Here is a 19,807-nt window from a genome sequence, read left to right as displayed (position 1 = left end):
TCCTGTGGTCATGAAGCATGGTATAAAACATAACCTGCCAGTGCTGATGTGCATATCTGACCGTGAAGTAGGTGGCTGCAAATGCATATATATGCTATCCCCCACCTGACAGGTAGTAATAGATGTACATACCTCTGTATAAATAATGATGTCAGTACCCTATAAATACTGCAGGTGCAGAACAGAGGCCCAGTAATTCAGAGAATGCGCTCTGCTAATGCGTCTCCTTCAAGTGTCAAAATATAGTTAGGAAGGGGTTTGAATCCTGCAAATGGTAAGTGTTGGGGTGAGGGGGATTAGTGTGTGTGTTTTTCTGTGTGAGAGAAATGTCCCTTTTGGCAACTAGGAAAACACACAACAGGATGCACATTCCCCGTTCTAAACACTGATGATGTCAGCACCCTATAAGTACAGCAGGAGAAGAAAACCTCCCAGTAATGCGAATAGCATGCTCTGCAAATGCGTCTTTCTTGAGTGTCATAACATAGTTAGATAGGGGTTTGAATCCTGCAAATGGCAAGTGTGTGGCTTTGGGTGAGGGGGGTTAGTGTGTGTGCAATTCTGTTTGAGAAAAATGCCCTTTTGGCAACTAGGAGAACACACTACAGGATGCACATTCCCCTTTCTAAACACTGATGATGTCAGCACCCTATAAGTACAGCAGGAGAAGAGAAACCTCCCAGTAATACAAATAGCGCGCTCGGCTACTGTGTCTCATACTAGTGTCATAGCATAGTTAGGTAGAGGTTTGAATCTGTGCATAGCAAGGGTGTGCGGGGCGGTGAAAGTAAGATGTGTAATAAAACAGACCCTTTTGCAACCAGTACATCACACCAACTGCTGCATATTCCAATCTCTACGCAGAGATGATGTCAGCACCCTACAAGTACAGCAGAAGAGGGCAAATATCCCAGTAATGCAAATAGCATGCTCTGCTAATGCATCTCTCAGTACTGTCATAGCACGGTTAGTTATGGCTTTGAATACCACAAATGCCACATGTGTTTTTGTCACACAGAATGCCCATGTGTGTGGGTTATTGTTCACAATAATGCATGACATCGATTAAACCAGTAATGGCAATGCACACAGATGATGTATGTGTGTGCCAAATACACATATATACCTGTGACCTTCAATAGTTCCCATGTCTGACGCCTGCCACATATGAATACATGGTATTTGCACTGGATAACATTATGACTGTGGTTTTCTGTGTGGGTGCTGCCTGTTGTATGTGCATATACAGTGTGAGTTGTATATGGTATCATCCTAGCAGCAAGGGATGCACATCTGGTCTGGGGCATATAGTCTACATATTGTTGATGAACAGGTGCTGCATGTTTTCACCTGTTGTGGGAGTGGTAACACGTTGTTCCATAGCTATGCAGTGACTACATTCTAGGAACCTTTCAGCTAGGGTGTTGTAGCTACAGTAATTCATCAGCATTCAGTAATACTTCAGCATTCTTGGTGAGGGTATGATGCCAACCAAGGTCAGGGTCATACTAGCCTGTGCTACATGCTCAGAGAGCCCTTCTATGTTCCCTATCACGTAGTCCAGGGAGGTACATCACAGGTCAGCCATAGTGGCATGGACAATGACTGAGTCATATGTGTCCATGCCTCTGACTGACCTGTATGCTTGTGTTATGTGGTGGACCATAGTGCCCCATGGGCATATCACTGTGACCTTCACCTTGTCCAGCCTGGTGAGCGGGACCTCACTGTACCAGACAATAAAGGTACCTAACACAACTGCAGAAGGTGTGTTGTCTAGCCATACAGGCTGTGACTGTTTGGCACACAGGATTTGTGTGCTATGTGTTGTGTTCCGGCAATGTATGCCTGTGTGCCAGCTGCAGAGGTGTCTGCTGCTCAGGCAGGATGCTATTCTGAGGCTCCATGAATGCCCCAGTGTGTTCATGTGTTTGGATTGCTGTCAGTGTAGGTCTACATCAGACTGGTATTGTAGTCACTGTAGTATTTCATGCCACCTGACAGGTTATGGCAGTACTGGGTTCAGAGTGCTTAGTCCCCAGTGTGGCTATGTGGTTGCATCCCACACATGTGTTGTACATCCATGTGTAGGGGAGAGAGTGACTGTGTACATATGGCAGCTGTAACATTGCCACATGACTCACATATTCCACAACTGTACCATAGAGGTGACTGACAAGTGACCTTTGCACATGCTACCATAGTATTGTGATTGCCATGGTGATTAACAGCACATAGGGCCAATGGGGAACAAGGTACAGAAGGTGAGTATGTGAGGGTGTAGTGCCTGTGATTAGTTAGCACTGGCATATATGACTGTTCACATGGTCAAATGCCAGGTAAGTCATATGCAATGTGTCCCAGGCAATGTACATACGAACAGGACAAACAGTGATGTTCTGCCAAGTGAGACATGGACATACATATAGTAAGCTATGCAGATGTCACTAGGAATCCACAGAAGCTCTATAAATCTGCATTGCAGGTGGAATCAGTGTTCCAGGGTAACTGCAAGCAAACATGCATGCAAACAAAGCTGCAGTAAGCAGGGCTGCATGTAGTCCATTGTACAACAAACAAGCTGTACCACTTCCAGTAGGTAACAGTGCAAATATGCAGGCACTATACACATGTACATGAAAATACACAGGTCAGATGGCCAGGGTCCAGTCTCAGTGCACACAAGTGTACAGACCATGTACTGTCAGGATGTACAATAACCGGATGGAAACCCAGGTGCTCATACCAGCAGTAATACACATGTCAAATAACAGACACTGAGCCTTCACTCAGTGGTTCCATACTTAGTAGGATGTATGCTACCTGTCCTGCCACCACAGTATTCCTGACATTTATGGGGACTCTACCTCCTGTGAAAGTTAGTTTTTGTGTTGGGGCTGTCTAGCATGGTATGAGATGTGAGCTTGCAGTGCTAGGGTGCTCCTGTGTGTCCTGTACCAGTCGTGTAGTACTGCACACATATCAACATCCTCAAACATCCGCATTGCAGAGTCCAGTGTGGGCAACATGCCACTTGCAGTTTACATGTCCATCATTGCGCATCAATACTTTCATTACCTTATCCCCTGTGCTACCTATGTATGTGGCCTTCTGTTGACATCCTTACCACCAGTATGCAAACATGTGCAGATGATACACTATGGTACTTACCATGGGTGTAGAAAACAGTACAAGACAATCATACCCTTACTGCATCAGGCATGCTGGGATATACCCACAATCATATCAGCACACAGTACTGTTAACAACATGATACTATTACTACACGTCTATGTAGTCACCCTGTGCATCAGCAACATGTTAACCTGTACCTGCACTGATGTTACAGATTGCAGGAGGTGGCACAGTTTCATCATATGCACAGGGTGTGAACTTGGTATGCCTGAGTCTACCACTGATACCACCAAATGACATGTATGTGTATGTGTGTTGGTGAGGGACAGCAGTACAAGGTGGGGCAATGATGATGCAGTGTGTGGTGTATGCGGTAGCCCTAGGTGTTGTCAATTTGCATGTGTGTATGCATGCACACAGTTCCACCTCACGGCTGCCATATACCGGTGTTTGTGGACAGCCACAGACTGTACCTGTCAGGTCATACAGATCAGTGTCTCTGGCCACGGACACAGTACCTGTGCCTTGCAGGGGTTTTACGGACCATATCCGGTACCAATCCAGACTGGGTACTGTCATCAGAAGCAGGTGTTCATTGACTGGACACAGATCCCCTGTTGGGCCTGTCCAGAGCCATGTGCACGTGATCTCCTGGGGCGGTCTGATGACAGTACAGACCCAGCATTGCTGGGCCTCCTGCTGGCACTATGGGGGTGGCCGGGCCCTGTTGTCGTCCGTGGCGACTGCCAGCTGCTGCTGTTGCTGGCATACACCCACGCCGACGCCTCAACCATCCATCATTGCCCTGGCTCATGGACATGTAGTTGTGGAACTGATCTAATATGTCCACACAACGTCTGTCTATGACATCGGTGAAATTACGGATGGCAACTGCAATGTCACGCATACTGTCAGTCATGGCTGTGCGACATGCTGTCAGCTCCCTCAGACCCTGTCTGGTGTACAGTTCCATACGTGACTGTGCCTGCATGACAGCCCAAAACATAGCTGAGGTTGTAAGACCTCTGTAGGCATGTCTGACAGGGGCAGTACGCCCACAGATGCTCCCACAAGAACCCCTGGACATCTGTCTGTGTGGTACCATCTCAGGGCCATGCCCATGGCTGCTGTGTGGGGAAGCATGTGCCACAGATACCACATTACCCTGGTCAATGCCCACTGTATCCTGTCCATCACCTAGGGACATTGGTGACAAAGGATGTATTGGCAGGATGACTGTGCGCATTGATGGGGTTGACAGCTGTGTACTGTCAACTGGCTGACCAATGACGGACCCTGGCATACCTTCCTGTGCTATTACACAGATGTCATCATTATCAGTACCCGTGGCACCTGATTCAGGTTCCCTGCTGCATGACACCAGAGCAGCACCAGAACCTGTGGGAGGGAAACAGGAAACACAGTTTACAATGTCTACACAATGTTACCAGAGATGCACACATGCACACACGCACACGTGCACACGTGCACACATGCATACATGCACACATGCACATGTGCACATGCACATGTGCACACGTGCACACATGCACAGGTGCACATGCACAGGTGCACATGCACATGCACACATGCACAGGTGCACAGGTGCACACATGCACACATGCACATGCACAGGTGCACACATGCACACAGTTGCACACTTGCACAGTTGCACACTTGCACACTACTCAGTATGTGATATCAACACACAGACACAGACACACCTGCATGCATACACAGAGCACTACTAAGTGAGCCTAATATTACTATTACTATCAAGACTATTAAAGGTATTGTTAATACACACTCACCAGCATGGATAGGCTGCATTGCTGTAACACCGGAGGGACCTGCAGAAGTGAGGAAATTAATGTCAGTGGGCACAACTGTGCCATTGTTACTGAGTATGATACAGGTCAGTAGTACAACAGTTGCCTTTCACAGGTCATCTGCTGATATTGAGAATATCACACTTGCACATTAAATACTATTATGACAGCTACAAACCAAGGACACACCTCACACATGCATTAACTACCAGTGTACACAACAGTCAACTATACATATGGCATATTACCTGCATGCTAGTAGTCTTGGTGCTGTGTGGCTCCAGCCTCCATCATAATGCAGGTCTGCTGTTTTTGTTGTTGTTGGCAGGCTGGAGCCACAACACTTATGAGTAGTCTCTCCAGTCTGGTGAGTGGGGGATGTGTAGCCACCCCACCACCTGTGGCAACCTGTTGCCTGTGGATATCCGACGCACGCTGATGGACATTTCTGATTAAATCACTGCAGTGATGTCGTACCTGCTCATATGTCCTATTATGCATGCCTATGTCATTTACCCGACGGACCAGGTCTTGCCACAGTGCAGCCCTCTCCTGCTGATTCTGGCTGGTGCGGGGAAAAGAGTATTGCATAATCCCGCACCAGGCTCTGGTGTATTTCCTCATCCTCAGCTGCAGAGTATGCTGGATTGCGCTGGTGAGCCATGGTCCTGAAAAAGAAATAAAATGATATCAGCAAAATATGTCAGCAGAATTTGGCACACATACTACACATGCTACTCAACTGTTGTGATACAACATATCTCACATATATAGCATCTGTCTGTCTATTGGTGGATACACATGTAAATGGCCAGGTAGCAGTGCTCAGCCAACAACTGTGCAACAGTACCTGGCACACTCCATACGACATACTACCAAACCCCAGCAGTCAGAAGACTGATTCAGGTCCAAAGCACCTCCTCACTCTGGGGGTTTGTATCGAGGTACTGTATGGGGTACATCATCAACTACTGTGATCTGTCCACAAACTAATTGCCCTGGATATACATATCCCACCTCCACCACCAGCACAAACGACTACAGTGAATAACATTTCAAATGCAAACTTTACACTTTGTAAGACTGAGATGGTATCCTTTAAGCCCACTGGGCCAGTGGAAGCCACAACCCACAATGCTGACTCCTTCACAAATGATTTCTACGGACATCTCCGAGAATGCATGGATCATGCAATCCCATATAAGACCAAGACACTCTCCACAAAGGGAAAGCATCCTGTCTGGTGGACCCCAGCCATAGACAGATTGTATAACAAAAGATGGAAGCTACTGCAAGACATAGCATAATTCCATAAAGGGAAGGCATGTCTGATCATCACTAGTAAAGAGCTATGTTCTCTCATACAAACATCCATGGGCAACTTTGAGAGGGAAATCACCGGGGACACTACAGATAACCACAAGGCCTTCTTCAGTTATGTTAGAAACCTGGTCAGAAACCAACCAATATGCTCATAGTTAGTACACAACAAGAAATAATTCACTGAACCCACAGATATTGGCAACATTGTGGCAGACAGGTTCAGTGCAAGTTTCCCCCCTCCCGCTCCCCCAAAGTAAGACATACTTATCCCAGCTGAATGTAACCTCACTGTCATCACAGATGTCCAGGTGAGAGCCGCCTTCGGAAAAGCAAAAAACACAGCATCAATGGGACCTGATGGTATCCCCGGTTGCATGCTACATGAACTCCAAGAGGAGCTAAACACACATATAGAACTGCTATGTAACACTAGCCTGACTACAGGATATGTACCTGTACACTGGCGTACAGCAGCAGTGGTTACACTCCACAAAGGAGGCACCTCTACATACCAATACAATACAACACAATACAATACATTACAATACAATACAATACAATATGCTATTGCCCCTGGGACTACAGCAGCATACTGTTCTGCTACCCTGACCATTGTGACACATGTGATGTGATGGTACCTGCTCCTGTCAAACAGTTACACAGGGTGACTCATATGGCATATTACCTATCTGACTAACATTCAGCAGGGGTATGTGTGACATGTACTCATGGGGAGTCTTGCTTCTTAACGCTGTGTGGTTTATTGCAGGGTATGTCTTATCTGTAGGTAGGAGCCTGTACCTCCGCCATGTCCTCTCTACTGTGGTGTCAAGGACGACACACAGCGGTCATTTAGGTTGTGGTTGGTGTGAGGTGTTACTATGGTTGTTGGACATCTGTCATGGGTGTGACTTCAGTATGTAAATCCAGGAGTGGTAACCTCTATGTGGCTAGTATGTGTGTGATGTTGTCAGTAACTGTGCATTGGTAATGTGTTTGAGTGCATTGTCACAGTGTTGTACATGTCACTGTGTCCTTCTCCATATCTGTAGCTGTCATGTGAGGTACATACCATGGCAGCCATTGTGTGGTGTGGAGGGGTACACTGACCTACATGTCCATAGCTGACACACCATGTCTGCTGACACATACCATGTGCAGGTATTCCAGGAATAGTGTGCCACTGTGACTATCATTGGGGGGACTATTGTACACATTTATGACCCTGTTCACCCCTGACGCATGCAGTGGTGGGCAGCCAATCACATATCTGGTGGTTAGTGGTGTAGGTGATTTGAAATGGGGTATGGTACTCCAGTTTCGACACTGGTGTTCACTCCATGCCTTTGTCACCAGGCACCTGTTGCAATACATCTGTACACATGTGCCTCACTCAGAATATATATACATCTATATATATATATATGTATCTATATATCTCTGTCTATATATATATATATATATATATATATATATATATATATATATATATATATATATATATATATATATATATATATATATATATATATATATATATATATATATATATATATATATATATATATATATATATATATATATATATATATATCGATGTACATATATTGCTATAGGTATGGAGAGGGGGGGTGACAGAGACGGGGTGAGAGTGACAGAGGGGTGGGACAGGGGGAGTGTGAGATCATCATATACAGTCATATCTGTAGATAGTCAGATCTGTCTATGTATATGTATCTACATATATCTATATCTGTATGTGTGTATTACATATATATGTTTCTACATATTCTATCTATCTACATCTGTCTATGTATTCCTACATCCCTCTCTCTATCTATGTATAGATATATATATATATATATATATATATATATATATATATATATATATATATATATATATACATACATACATATATTGACATACATACGTATCCATATGATAGATAGGTATATCAACATGTTTGTTTACAAAACTGTATACACACACTAACATACTGCTAAACATACATAACTGTGAAACCTACTTTGTACATTGCACTACAACTTACATTCAACCTACATTGATATGTGCACATAGATGCCCTCACATACATATGTATGTACAGCCTTCACTGATAGTTGCTGTATGTCCCCTGCCCTATGCACATCTTCATATACATATGGATACAGACCAATGACACATATGGAGGGTTCACAGTATGTAGACTTTTAAAGTATTACTTTACATTACCTGTGTTTGTCACAGCTGCTTGTGTTGCCTTTTGGTTTGGTGTCCTGCTGCTGCTCCAGTTGACAGATGTCAGCTTTCTAGTAGGTTTTGTTGAGTGTTTTTGTTTGTGTATGTTTTCTCTCTCTCTCTCTCTCTCTCTCCCTACCTCCAGAGGGTGCAATGAAAGTATTGCATGTGTGGACTGGGAGTACAGCATGCTTTTGTAGGTATCTGCATATGTCCATGTGATGGCCTCTGCACCAATTGTTAGCCAGCATTTGCTAATTGCATGCAGCCAGTTGTGTACTGATTGCAGTTCTCACTGTGATTTCAGGACAGTGCTATAAAAAGGTAGGTGAGATAGGCATAGCCCTTTCAGAGTTTAAGGGCAGAGACCATGCTGGTATGCTGTGGACACTGTTCTGTGAGTGTAAAGGTTAGTATCTCTCTCATATTTCTGTCTGTGTTGTAGATTAACATTTCTCCATTCATTTCTCCAGTTTTATGTACTAAGTGTGTATGTACACTGACACCTAAGACTACTACTACTGTTAATGTGGGTGTCTGTGCTTTCCTGTGGGACATGTGGTGTAACTGGTATATAGCAGTGACTCTTGCACTTTGTTGCTATGGCTTCAATATTTGCCCTTTACATTCACTACTTGTATGCCTGCTAGGTGTCTTGACTGTAGTGTTTTGCTGTGGCTTTCCTATTTTCCATGTACATTCACACCTTGGAATACTTGCTATATCTGCTAGGGTGTTACTGCATGCAGTGTGGTCTGGCCATGGTGTGGGCCTTGACATCTATTAGGGTATTTGAGTATGCTGCTGAGCAGGCCCCAGAGACTCTCAGGTGCATATTTTATCTGCCTCATGGAATGGTACATATCAGTGGGGTACACCCATTATATTGTCTGGTATTCTGCAGTTGTGACTGTGGGTTAGCATGAGCATATGTATTACTACACTATTTCTGATGTGCAAGTGGTGCAAACTTTCAGTACTTCATAGTTACCATTGCATGTGTTGTAACACCTTTCTGCCTACTGTTTGTACATTTCACAGGGAGTCTGTAGGGCATCCCTGTAACTCAGTCACTGTTGCTATGTCTAGGCTCTTAACTATTCATATGTGGCAGTGTCAGATCTCTCAAGTGTACAGATATTTGCAGGATGTCCACATTTTTGCCTCATATTTTGGTCCATATCTCATAAACAGCTTTTTCTGGCAAATCACTCAGGGCTCAAGTCAGACTATAGTGACAAACATTTCAGTTTCAGACTTCATACCCTTCCAAACATCCAACATAATGCAAAACCTGTTACTCTCTCAACTGTCTAGGTTTGTTGGAGCAATATTTGCAATGTGTCCCTGTTTTTGGGCCTTTGCTCCACATTTTTTATTACTTAGTCTGGATGTGTTGCTGTAAGAGGTTGTGGGGTATGGGCAGGGATTATCCTGGTGTGAGTATGTGTCTGGCTTGCAAGGTGCTACAGTGACATTCTTACCTAATAGCTACCACATAGCATAGCTGTTTCTGTTCACACACTGCTATTATAGAAATCCACTACATTTGACAGTAAATATACATGACATGCTTTGTGTACTACACATCCTATATTCCCTTTACATTCATTCCTACTATTGCATGATATATATATTGTAGCACAATCTTCTTATATAACAGTCATGGCTTAGTGGTAAGTCATGCAGACTATTGTTTCCGAGGTCCTAGGTTCGGGACTGAAAGTGGGATTTTATTTTGCTTTTGAGCAGACTACAGGCCTTGTCATTCAGAGTGACTAAGGCACTTTTAAGCAGTTGTAAATGGGTTAGCGCTGGTTTGCGCGGAGCTCACGCATGCGCACTGGTGTTCAGCTCCGCGCACACCCGCTTACAACTGCTTAAAAGTGCTTACTCTTGTGCACACCCGCGCTAATTTCTTTGAAAGAAATGAAAATGGGGAGACAGGAAAGTGGTGAAAAAGGGGACACAAAGAGGGTAAGACAGTAGGGAAACAAGCTCGGGTTTTGCAGGAGGGATGTAGGTAAGGCCCATAGCTGCCCATTTCTTCATCAGCAACAGCTGTGCATATGTTTGTAATTTGGTGTGACATTTGAAACCTTCCACCCCTGAGAGAGGTGTAAGGACAACAATAATACTTGTTGTACAGCCAATTGTAATTGACAGTTTCCATGTCCAGAACAGATGTGTGCAAAATGGGCAGCTATGTACGGGGCATAATTTTTTTGTGGGTACAGAGTGCCCTTTTTTTTTTTTTCAGGTGAGAGAGGTGTGTCAGGTACAGGAAGTCAGTATAGCTGGGGAGGTAGGTTGGGTAGGTTAACAGACAAGACAAACAAGAAGCATACAGGGGCGGTGTATGACACATGTAGGGGGTTACACAATTGACGGGGATGGATGTTTGGATATCTAGAACCCATGAGCCCACAGATGGCAACAGTGGAACTGATATCCCCACCCATGGGCAGTTGCCACTGTGCCTTCACTGCCCAGGACGGGGCTGTGCTGGGGGCTGTGTAGGCCGGGCAGCAGGCACGCCCATTAGTTGTGCCACCCATGCCTCAAGCTGGCATAGGGGCCCAAGAACAGTGTCCCAGATCTCCCTACACACCACAGTCCGGACATTACGGAGGGTGAGTGGATGTTCTCCTCCAGCCACACTTGCAGAGAGGGGGCGAGCCCCATCCTCTGCAGTGCTTTCACCCGCAGGTGGCACAGGGCCACCGGAGGAGGGTCCGGCCTGGGCACTACTGCCAGGTGCACTCACCAGCTGAGGAGGGAGAGGTGGGTCCGCTGGAACCCACCTTCCCTGTCGTCCTATGTTTTGAATTATGTTATGACAGTTTGGGTTAGTAACATACAATACCATTCACAATTAGTTGTAACAGCATGCATTAGTATTCCCATTAACCAAACACCCATATATTCAAACCGTTGAACAGCAAGCATAACACATGCATAATTTGAACAGCAATACACAGTCCAACAACATGCAGGGTTGATTGATGGCAACAGGCCATCAGGTTTGGATGTATGAACAGGGCAGATGCATCAACGGACATGCAAATATGTATGAACCAACAGGACAAATGTCCAGGGGTGTTAATTGTGATTGCACATACCAATTTTGCGTGGAATGGGTTATATGTGGTTATAGGGTAGGGTGAAGAAAATGTAATTAACTTCAAATACCAATACATATGCTGTACATTTCTAATAGCTTCAGATATATACACACTACAGTTCTGCCTACAGTTTCCAATGTGATAACTACTTCAGGTTGGTGATAGGAATGTTACTGCAACATCAATATACATTTTCATTTTTATTCATACATATTCATATCTGGCTCTGTTCAGCTACATCATCCTGCTACATTTGCTTTATATAGCTATAGACAACTGTGGATGTTTGGTATTTCAGACAACCATACTATCTGCATATTGCAGACTGAGAGCAACATATCCAGATTTTGGGACACACATTCCAGCTGTGGTACCATTTTCAACACATGTTACTGTTTGGTTCTGCCTGTCACATTCATTTCATTCTGTACTGACTGCAGTATACTTTATTCAGGAGTTATTACTACTTTATTGGTGAACTCTTTCTCACACTCTCTCACTTGTTTTATTTTTACAATTCAGGATGGTACTTAATTCTAGGCTTTATTGACATGTTTTACCTGTAGTTATAACAATCCTTTCCAACAGTCTCACTTCTGTCATGTTTCTGTATTTCAACAGGGATATATTTCACATGTGTTTTACTCAGCTTCTGCAGCTGTACTTTTCAGCCTGCTGCAGGTTATGTACTATTATATTACAGGTGGGACATCTTTATTTCAGACTTGTTTAATTTTTATGTTTGGATTACAGGCTGCATCACACTTTTGTAATCAAGCAATACTTGCAAACCCTCTTACACTGTTACTTGCACATTTTATTAATTAGTGACTGCACTGCACTCTTTTGCTAACTGTCATACTTATATATTTATTTACAGTTACAGGGAGAGAATTACTGACCTGCCTCGTGGCGCAACCGTGCCAGCCTATCACCATAGGCTCTATGGTTCGCAGAACGGACACCTGCAGCTGTAATATAAATAAAGTAATATTGGAATACACATCTCCATAATATCAGCTAGGTTAATTTCTTACATAAATAATTACATGTAACTTACTCAGTAGTGCGGCGTTGGGCATTTGCCGGGCCTCCTGGATCCAACGGTTCAGTTGGTCCTGCTTCCATCTCTTCAGGTCCGCATGGTGGTGACGGACCTGCTCACCAGTCCTTGGTATCCCTGTGGCACTGGTGAGATCATGAGCCAACCAGTCCCATGCCTCAGCCCTATATGCTCCCCACAGGACCTGGCCCTGCATGAGTTGGGCCTCATGATTGTGGACAAGGAGCCAAACCATATATTTGGACTACTCAATGCCTCACCTCTGTGCTCGGAAGCAACTACCCTGACCTACACCTGACATTCTGGCTGCAAGTCAGTTCTACAATCGGTTATGCTGTGTATTCCCGCCTTTGAGGCTTATATATGCCGTTTTTCCTGCACTTATCTGTGATTGGCCATTTTGGAATTGTATCAGCTTCACAAAACCTACTTTGTCATGCTCCTCTTTCTATTCATTCCTATATATATGCTATTACTGCATTTCTAAGTGCAATTGTCATGGCTTAGTGGTTCAGTACCTTGACTATGGTGCATGGTATCCTGGGTTCGAACCTGGCCATTGCATTTTATGACTGTCTACACAGGCTAGGAGGTGTGCCTGTGTAAAGGCAGTTTTGATAGAGCTTGCTCAACGTTGTCCGTCAGTTAGCTTGGTGCAGTGCGCAGCTCCGCGCAAACGGATCACGCTGGTTTACGCGTGGTTTGGCTGTCAGCACGCATATTACGCTCAGCTCAGCTATGGGCACACAGTTTCAGCGTGTTAAAATGCTGCTCAACCCCGGGCACTCATTTTACACCTGTTAAACCACTGCTCACCTACGGGCACTCATTTTATACCTGTTAAAACACTGCTCACCTACAGGCAGATGTACTCAACTTGTTAGACTGTAGCTCAGCTATAGGCACATCTGACATTTTTTTTTTTATTATCTCACATTTTTTCAAAATACATGGCCCATTTCATTACATTTTACATAAAATATAATTTTATATGTGTACATATATGTCAGGGACTTGTTTCGTGCTTATTTCACTAAAAATAAAAATTGATGTTGTGGGGGCTCGAACCATGACTGCCTGCTCTTCAGCCGACGTCTCTACCGCTACGCTATTGCTTCTGGGCTTACTTTGCATATTTAGTTCTTATATGCTTTTCCACTGACTGCTAACTGTGGCTAAGCTATGGGCATGCCCGCGCAAACGAGCGCACTCATGGGCAAACATCTTTACAATTTAAAAAAAAAATTATAAGATGTTCATTTCTACATTTTATGTTCGTAGTCTGTGGGGGCATGTGTTGTGTTGTGTTTATTCACATTTACATGGGCTCTGTCGTGGGGGTTTACTTTCGGGACATTTACTCTTCTGGGGACGTGTCCGTTTGCAGGGCTCGGCCTATGGACACGCCCCCTACTGTCTTCCACGGACCGTGTTAGCCTTAGGTGTGATTCAGCATGCCCTCATGCATATGCATGACATGCTGATGTCACACCGTTTAACTGCAGCCTCCGTGTAAGCCTTGTAACTCTTACATGGAGGCTTTGTGAATCCTGCCCATTGTATTTGTTAGTGTAAATCATGGTTTGCTTTCCTAAGATAAGCTCATAACATTTATTTTATTGATAATGTCTAATGTGAGAATCCTGTTTTCTATGTGATGCTCCCTCTGTTGAAAATACATCTGTCCTAATTTCTGTGCTCCTTTGTCTTTTTTTCTGTAGTTATTCATTTTCTGTTTATAAAATAATTTTATTTCAAGGGGTAGGACTTTACACTTATTTTGTTCATTTCTGTGTATTCTGAGGAACTTGACAACTGTTCTATGGACAGTTGTGCAAATCCCAGTTCAGTGAGTCAATATTGATGAATATTTTTTGCCCATGTTGTACCACATGGAGTTAATATATGTCATTTGGGGAATGTGAGGGGTCTTCCCCCCACATGGGTGCATAAAGGTGGGATTCTCCTGAAAAAAGGCTATTTTGATGATTGCTAAAATTGGTATTCAACATCTTGGATTGGACTCACTGGGACTCATACAATTGTTTACTGATGAATGGACATGAATCCATGATTTATGTCATTTTTTTCTGGATGTATATCCTTTGTGGTTTCCTGATAGCCATGACATCACTTGCTGTTTTAGTTTCTGTACAACATATACTTCCCCTATAGCTCAAACCAGATCTGAATATTCTGTTCAGTGTATAAATCTAAGTGGCTTATAAAATTACTGACACCACACATAAAAATAATTTCTTCAGATTCCCTACTACACTAGCTCATACTGAAAAGACTTGCATACACTGCTAATTACAAGCAGTTTACAGAACATCAGGTTTTATACTATGTATCTCACTGGCAGTAATATATGTAATTTATGCACACAATCATGCTGTAATGCATTGATTTTATCACCAGTGCTACTCACCACTATATTAAAAGTAGTTGCAGCTCATTAGCTTCCTTTATTTTATGATGCTCAGCTAACAAGAAAAGCTTCTTGGTGTAGTCCCTTTCTATAAATTTCCGTTCCATTCAAGGCTGAATATGCTATCACAGTAATTTTCTTTGGCAGGTGTTGTATGCATGTAACTTTTATTATAGTACTGGATATCAATATAACCACTTTGAAACATGTCTGTTTTATTTCACTGTTACACATAGAGCAGATTACTTTGGTGGAGATCAGTAAAAACTGCAGTCTTATGAGAGATCCATTGAAATTTGATAAAATTCTGTATAGTGCTCTTCTGTCTTTGTTTAATTAATGCCCACAGTATTTTCATCATCATCTGTCTATATTTATGAATGCTGTACATAACTATTACCATATATAACAAATGTGTTTGCCTTACTTAAATCTATACTTTTTGGTAGCGCTTTTATTTGTAATTGTTTGATATTCCTGTAGGATGACCTGGTCTGAGGGCTCTTTCCATATGCAACGATTCAAAATACATAATACAAGATGGCATGCATGAGAAAACAAGAGTAACTAGCTCTGTATAAAGTATGTACAGTATTACATACATAAAAGTACAGTCACTCTTATTAGCTCTGCAGTTTTACTGTTATCTTGTAACTAATGCACAACGGGATTTCGTTATAACAAACATAGAGCCCTGGGCAGTATTGCCACCCCACTACTAATGCAACCAGCAGTGTCTCAGCAGTGAACTAGCAAGACCTTCCAAACTAATTCATGATGTCCCTAGAGCTGATGAAATTATCAAAAAATAACAAAAGCCCTGATTATGGGATATTCCATGGTTAAGAGTTTAAAGTATTTGCTTCTGAGAACACAGATGCCAGGTTGCAGCATTCTGCTTTAGTGGCTATAGCCTAAGTGATATTAGACAAATGTTATTTATATTATATTTAAGACATATTAAGTACAATATAATTGTTAGCCTAACAGGTTTAAATGAACTTGGCAGGTTCAGATTCTTAGAACTCACCACAATCTTTGTTATTGAAAATGTGGATACTGTAGCAGTAACAAAAATTTGGCTCCAATCCAGTAAGCCCTCCATCAGTGTCTTATCCCATGAAAGTCGTTATAATTAAAACATCAAGAGAAATGGAAGAGAGATGTTCATAACTGTTAAGAAAAGGACTACTGCATTACAATAAGGAGGCAGCAGTCATAGTTGCTAGGAAATCATTCAGAAATTGTCTTTATCATTGCTAGGGCTCTAATATAACACTCATCGTGAACATAATGGCAAGTATGTCACAGATTAGGTAGTTAATTTATTTATTTATACTTATCTATTCATATTTTCATAATTCAATTATATTTATGCTTTAACTATTTTGTTTGTACCGCATGATTGGGCTGGACTCCAAACGCCTTTTACCCTTAATCTAGCTCAGTATAGAGCACATACTGAAATAAGTGTAGGAATACCTTCCCTCCTATAAAGCAATTCATGAGCAATCAAAGAGGAGGAAAAGGGCAGAGTGCATTAACAAACTCTCTGAACCAAAACTAAATAAACTATTGTAGAGGGGGAAAAGGGCAGAGTGCATTAACAAACTCTCTGAACCAGAACAAAATAAACTATTGTATCAATTAGAAACATGTGAAGAGCAAAGGCACTGGTTAGTGTCCAAGATCACAACACTAAAGAAGTTTCTGTCTCACTTGGAACCAATTGTAGACCTTCCAAGTCACCATTTCAACTTCTAAATTACTAAGCCAATGAAGCAGATGAGAACTCTCCCAGGTTGTGAAGTGTCAGCCTTTCCTCATATATAACTGAGGCACACCAACAAACTAGAAAAACAGAGGAGTTTTGCATTTATATTTTTATATTAAAACTATATTTGTTTTATAGCTACTTCTGTTTTTTTTTTCTTTTTCTTTTTTTTTACCAAGTATGTGTGTTTGTCTGTCAACCCTTTTTTACCCATAACCTAGGCTGGCCCCTGAGCAAATATGGAATACCTTTTTCCCCAGCAATATATATCATATAGCAGTTCTCAACTGCTTCAAAGGATTAATGGTAAGGCAACAACAGTAATACGGAGAGCCTACACTTGATTCCTACATGAAGTACACCCTACTTTAGTGTTGCACTTCTAGACTTTGATTAACGTATGGCCTCCAAAAGATTCTAATTGATAGATTGATAGATATTTATCTTAGTTCTGGCTAAGGAACCATGTCATCGAAAAAATGCTTTCGTTAAAGTATGTTAAAAAAACAAAACAAAATCTACTTGAATGCACCCCCCACACCCCTACTTTAATATTCTCACTCCGAGGTCGCACTACAGTGGGGAAAAGGGAATTTTTCCTTACCGCACTGTAATATGACCGGAACAACAAGTATACTTACGTGCAAGTGCTGCTTCGATGAACAGCACTTTCGCACAAGTATGCTCACCAGATTGGGATTCGGTGAAAGATGCAGTTGAGCATCTGTATGAATCATATGTGTGTGTGTGTGTGTGTGTGTGTGTGTGTGTGTGTGTGTGTGTGTGTATATATATATATATATATATATATATATATACACACACACACACACACATATATATATATATATATATATATATATATATATATATATATATAAATCCAAAAAAGAAGAAAGAAACAAAGACCAACAGGAGAGCTCTTCGTATGAACAAAGCACAAAATCCAATGAAAAGCAACACATATACTATGGCCAGGGCAGACGAACTCTTCACTCACAAATAACGATACTTCAAAAATGCTCAGCTATGGCTTCACTTATATAAAGTATTTATTGAACATAAAAACAATTAAGAAGATGATAAAAACAATTCTGGTGGAGCAATAACTGGATAAGCGCTTTTGGGTTTCGTCAACATCCGGAATGTTACATACAAAGTTAAACATAAATTCAATTGTCAATCAAAAGGAGTTCTTTATTTAGCTCAGTGCCAATTATGTTCTGCCTTTTATATTGGTAAAACAGATAGAAAATTACGTGAACGTGTTTATGAGCATCTATATGCTATCAGGAAAAACAAATCAGACAACGCATTAGCCAAACACATTATAGATAATTCTAATCATTCATTCTTATTCAGAGCAGTTGACACAATAGTAACAGATGGGCGAGATGGCCCCGATCAGGTATTACTTGAAGTCCAGGAATTGTACTGGCAACTTCGTTGTAACGTCAGTATACCACCAGGTTTAAATGAGATTTGTTCCTTGTACCCTATCTTGAAGTTAAGAAGTTTGCGTAGATGAAATTCTTTACATATTGTGTGTATAAAGATACAGAATTTATTATATACATCTTTTAGTTGTTGTATTATTCTCATTTACCATTTGTCAGCACACATATCCTGTGAGACAAGTTTCTTGTGTTATTCATGTTCAGATTCATTTGCTCGCTATATATACATTTTTTGTATAATCACATTAAGATAATATAGACACGTTTTATTTATAAGTTTTAACATGCAATATTTTATCTATTTATTATCTTATTTACTATTTTTTATTTTTTATGGCTGGCCACTAGGTTTACTAGATATGTGTCTTCCATGTCTTGATTAATCCTTAGTAATTTTTGTGAATTTATTGGCAGTGTCAATACACATTTCATTCATTTGCTTTATCAACATGACCTTGTTTCAAAATGGTTTGACCATTGTTTACTGTTGCTGGGTTACGGCGACCAAATTTTTGGCACCAAATTAACTATTTAAATAGTTTTAATACTTTAATAAGATACACCACCAAACGCTTCCAGCCCAAAAAGCAGCCAAATATGAGACACCAACAAGTTGTATTAGCGCTTTCATTCACATTTAATGCTGAGTGAACTTCTTCAGAAACAACTTGCACATCCTTACAACTCTAATAAATACATTTGTCAATCAAAATTTGCATAATAAATTAATTAATTGAGTTAATTATTTAAATAAATTGGTTATTTAAAGACATATACTAAATAACCCAAAGAGTAATACTGATGAATCCATGTCAAAATCAAAATCAAAATAATTAAAAAAATCAGTAAATAAGAAAACTGTGTATATATATATATATATATATATATATATATATATATATATATATATATATATATATATATATATATTCAAATATTAAAACATATTTATGTAAAAAATAATTAATAAACTTGAATTTGATAAAAATTGCAAATGTTTTAACTATCTATTTTCTAAAAAACATTTTAAATTTATCACTTCATTTAGACCAGGGGCATTATCCGCCCCTAAAAAGAATTGCCAGAAGGACTCTTTGCATTCTAGCACAGATTTTATGTTACCATTAAATACAGTGTTTGGCACATTGTCCATAACAGAAAATGTAAACTTTTTAAACACACTACAAATGGCTGAATGTCTAGCCAGTGCATTGTTAAGATCCTTCTTCTTGATAGCTAACAAATGCTCACGGATTCTAACCTTAAGTTCAATGGTTGTCATACCTACATAGTAGCTATGACATGTCTGACACTGAGCTACATAGACTACCATCGAACTTTGGCATGTAAAGAATTCTTTAGACCAATGTGTATAGGATAAATGTGGAAAGTGTATTGATGAAGAATTACTAATATGTCTACACTGTTT

Source organism: Protopterus annectens, chromosome 3.part0 (assembly GCF_019279795.1).
Source record: "Protopterus annectens isolate FY-2018-M chromosome 3.part0, PAN1.0, whole genome shotgun sequence".
In the NCBI taxonomy this organism is placed as follows: Eukaryota; Metazoa; Chordata; order Ceratodontiformes; family Protopteridae; genus Protopterus; species Protopterus annectens.
Note: the sequence above shows the minus strand (reverse complement) of the source record.